The following is a 5000-nucleotide window of genomic DNA, read 5'->3' as shown; positions in this document are numbered from 1 at the left end:
TTCCCAAGGCTACATGGGTATGCATTTTTCTCTAGAGAAGATTTCCTTATCTAAATGGCTGAAATAGCAGAATTTTCTTAACGAATCAGATGTCCCCTGGAGGCACTTATCGAATCAAAATCTATTATCCTGTTTTAAAGCTGAAATACTGCTTCTGATTTTCGAGAATGAATCTGGTTTTATTGGGAGAAAGCCGGGAAAAACCAAATACATCGATCTCTATTGCTACTTATTTTATTACTGTAACTACTGCTACCGTTTATGCTATACTTATTAGGGCTATTAATTCAATTAACATAATCCTTAGTTTTCTGATTGTATATTAAATTTTCTTACCTTTTTTTAGATGAACTAAATTCGTTCGGGCTCAGAAATGGATACCTGGATTCCGCACACAAAAAGTTAAACTTAAAAACGACAGGAATAAGTTGAACAACATTAATACGAAGACAGTTCGCTAACAACTAACTTTATTTAGAGACATTACAGGTATTTATAGGCCCCCTAGGGATCAGATAGGGGTGACAGTTGCATGTGTATATTCAACGGTTAGTAAATAAGGTTGACATTGGCATAAACATAGATAATAGGATGATGAAATGATAATAGTTTAATTATTTTGATACTTCAACAGCTTTTTTTACATGGAATCCAATTGTAGTTAGAAGAATGTAGAACAAAACGTAGACAGGACATCGATCTTTACTTGTATGTGCGCCGCTTGCTGCACGTACATTACACGCCTGGCCCCTTGAAGCAGAGCTGCATGTGAAAGAGGGTGAGCTGCTCTATAGAGTCATACTATTGGCGGGCCATCTTGCAGAAGGTACACGGGTTTTAGGCGTTCAATGATGATCCAGTTCTCTTTACCAGGAATGTTTTGTAGGAAAGCTTTAGGAGTATGACAGATGACAAGGAATGGTCCTGTATATGGGGCGTAATGTGTGTCTTGCAAACGTCATTGTGCATGAAGATGTGTGGTACAGTGTGTAGGTCTTTCTGAATGTGCTGTTAAGCAGGGGACTTGCGAGTCTGACGGCAGGGGGAATATTTCCTCACATCCTGATGTAGTCACTGGAGATTATTTGGGGTGGCAAACAGAATAGAAATTTGTAAGGGTAACCAACAGGTTGCCTTATACAATTTCAGCCATTGAGATTTGTATGGTGTCTGTGTGAGAACTTGTCAGTCGGAGGAAGACCCTGAGAAATTGAGGATACCACGTGGAGTCACTGTAGGTAGACTTCAAAGCTGTTTTGAGGGTACAATAGTAACGTCCTACCATTATGTTGGCTACAGGGTTGTAAGCAGTAATATGATGTAGTGTGATGCCGAGATGCCCCATTGATGTCCACATTTGAGAAGTGAAAGTGGCTCCCCTGTAGGAAGTATGTGCTCTAGGATGCCAAGTATTGCTATACATCCGTAAAGTAAGGCAACAGTACGTAAGGAAAATGCTGCATCCAGCATGGGGAGAGCTTGAGGCCAGTGAGTCGAGTGATTAATGACTTTGAAAATTAAAAGTATCTTTGTGACGTGGGTAGAGGGCCAACTACGTCAATATGAATGGGAGCAAAATGACACTTTAGTTTGTAAATAGTGCCATAACCCATAACTATAGAAATAAGTTTCGACATCATAGCTGTGCATTAGATCAGCGCGATGGGTGTGAGAGGCCATGGACCAATTGAAACACCTTGTTGGAACGTGTGAAGCCAGGTATCCTCTGGTATGCTTTACTAGTACTTACATCACAGATGAGGTTGCTGTTGAAGTCATCAAGGGCAACGTCATCCTAATGGAGAGATGTGGAGGATGCCTTGCACGTTAGGTAATTGGCGTCCTATCTTTAGGCATCTCTCAGGGCCTTGTAATCCATTCTCAAGTGAACTGTGGCCATCGTATTTCTGGATAGAGCATCTGTGATGGGATTCTGTTTACTAGGGATGTATTGAATGGTACAGTTGTATTCAGAAAGGGTAGAGAGATGTCAGGGTTGACAGGTAGACCAACTGTCGTACTATTGGAACCCTTGGGTTTATAGAATCTTTCTTTTCCTTCTAGGCTGGTAATTTACGTATTAATAATGATAATAATGAAGGTATGCACATGAGGCGTGTGGTCCGTGGAAATGAAAAAGAACGTGGTCTCCAAAAATTGGCGGAATTGACAGACAGCCTAAGGAACCACCAGTAATTTGGGGTCGAAGATAGAGTAGCTGGATTCCTCCTTGGAATGTTTTTCTACTGAAAAACGCAAAGGATCGGAGCTATCATTGTCTGAGTACCTACTCTATAACAACATAACAGGCATTATGGGAGAGTAGGAGGGTGCAGTTGACAGGTGAAGGGTGGGAGCAGTGGTAGTTGATAGGGATTTTTTTTGTATTTAAATAGTCCTCCTCCTAAAGGGGTCCCACTTCAGGTGTTTTGGCTTGTCCTTGAAGGAGTTATAAAGGAGGGTGAGAGTGGCGGCGATGGCTATGAAGAACCAGAGATAATTGTTCACCATGTCCAAAAACTCCTACAGTGTTTTGATAGTTGAGGGCTTAGGAAACTTCTGTACTAAAGATACCTTCTTTTGGAAGGGGGTGAACAGCCTCAGGAGGGATGTGATGAGCTAAGATGTACCTGACTATAAGGCCATTCGTAGGTAGTCCTCTTTGGAAGGCAAGAATAGCAGTTTGTCGTCTATGTAACCTACATAAAGGGGACGTCACCTAAGATGCCATCCATGAATGTTGAAGTGTTTCTCCAGCACTACGAAGACCAAAGCAGGAATAAATGAAAGTAAATATAGTGAAGGGAGTGGTGATGGTAGTCTTGCAGATGTCTTCTTGGTTCATGGGCACATGATAAAATCACTGGTTAGGTCTAGGGTTGAAAGTCAGGGATGTTGGGATAAGAGTAGGAGTCTGATTCTGTCTATATATTAATAGCCCTTTAATCCCCACAATGCTGTAGTGATCTGTCCTTCAAATGGCATATAGGGGCATTTTCGTAAATGCACTTTTAGCAGCTATCAACTGTTTTGGTACCTAACGTTTCAATCTTGCAAATAAGGGGGCCCCTGTCCTCTTGATATGGTGATAGATATTACACATAGCAGGTAAGAATTAGCATCTGGTGTAGTTCTGGGTAGGAAACGTTGGAATATAAAATGAGAAGGTGGGCGTAGGCATCCGTGGGTTAGCTGATTTAGAGAGCGTGGTAGCGCAGGTGATAAAGGTGTGGACAAGTAAGAGTTGGCGTTAACTAAGCATCAATGTGCGACGCCAACCAGGAAGTGGAAAGGGATGAGGAAGTCACACCGATTAAAGGCACCGTAACTTCAGCAACGATGAAATTCCATTGTCAGCATCTCGTCACTGTGGGTGGGGATAACAGATACGTTGGCGGCTACTAGGCAGACTTCAGCAGACTTGAAATGTTAGGATCATGCCCTTAAGAGAGAGTTTGGCAGAAGGGAATAACAGGCATCAGTATATACCAGAAAGCACGCGTTACATCTTGAATCATGAAAAAAAAGATTAGATTAGTTAATTGTGAGGCCACTGCCCCAAGAGATGACCTAGTTACACTTCTTTTGACTATTGATATCCAAAAACACATTTCTTAGCACCAGTCCTAGATCTGGAGAGTTAGTAGCACAACTAAGGGTGAGGAGCATCATTCAGTGGTAGTTGATGTGGTTGGTTGGGGCACAGGCATGGGGTGCCACAGGTGGGTGGTGGCCAGCTTCATTCCTGCTCATACTTGTCATGAGGTGGGTGTCGAAGTTCTACAGCAGTTATCCCAGCTTCAGTCAATGTTGCATGGTTGTCCTCTTCGTCGGGAGTTTTTAATAGTGGGGAAGTGGCTGTTTGTAAGGGCATTGATTTTAGTCATCAGGTCTTTCATAAGCAAGGTATTAACATCGGGAAGAGAGGATTACACAGGTCCGAGCAAGCGTTATTTCCAAATGTCACGAAGTAGGTTCACTTCATGAGGAAAACCGTCTGAAGGTGAGAAATACTGATAATTTCTGAGGGCCATCAATGCCTTTTGTCCACGCAATCTACTGGTGATGGCGAGTACTGCTCCAGGAGGTATGATTCACGGGAATCATACTATGTGGGCCCTTTTTTCGTAATGCTAATCAGAGATTTGTGGGTAGGTGTTGTCGGGGTATATAGTCTTTGCTGCTAAAGCGGGTCATGCCCTTGATGCAGAACTGAACTTTGGCACTCTGAAACCAGGCAAACATATCTCTACTGGTAAAGGGCAGGAGCCGCAATGTGGCTTCTGTGACAAATCAGTAGGGGTTGGTGGTGGACATTGTCGGAGGATACAGTACACATAGCAGTGAGCTGGGAGGCCAGCTGGGTATTTGAGGCCCTCCTTAGGGGTCTCAAATATGACAAGATTGGGAGAAGCATTAGTACAGAGACAGGTTCCCATCAACTAGGTGTATTTAGATACCAATACATGTATTTATAAGACCTTAAGCAGTACATAAGAATGACAATTGCATGTGTATATTCAACTAGTTTTTTCAATAAGATTGGCATTGGCATGAAAATAGGCAATATAATAACTGAATGACAATAGAGATAAAATTAGCTAGTTATTTCAAGGCCTTTTTTATGTAGTCTGATAAGTTACAATGTAGAAGAAAATGTAGATAGAACATATTTCTTTATTTGTCCACTAGTTATTTACTACACGTGAATTACAGTCCTTCCACCTATAATATCTATTCAGACATGGAGACATAACACCCTTGTCTCAGATCCACCCCTTCACTGGATTAGTCACTGTACTGTCTTTGTTTCGGTACCATAGGTCTATATTTTGCCGTCTATTACCAATATCATCAAATCGATCCCAATTCAGGACTTTGAGTTTAAGCTTTATACTGGGGAGGTTACTGCTGTAATTGTACACAACAGGAGAGAGTTGCGCTCACCAAGCTAACCTTCTGGTGTACATCTCTTTAGATGATACGAAAATGGAAACCCT

Source organism: Palaemon carinicauda, chromosome 12 (assembly GCF_036898095.1).
Source record: "Palaemon carinicauda isolate YSFRI2023 chromosome 12, ASM3689809v2, whole genome shotgun sequence".
NCBI classification, from domain to species: Eukaryota; Metazoa; Arthropoda; class Malacostraca; order Decapoda; family Palaemonidae; genus Palaemon; species Palaemon carinicauda.
This window is presented reverse-complemented; position numbering follows the sequence as displayed.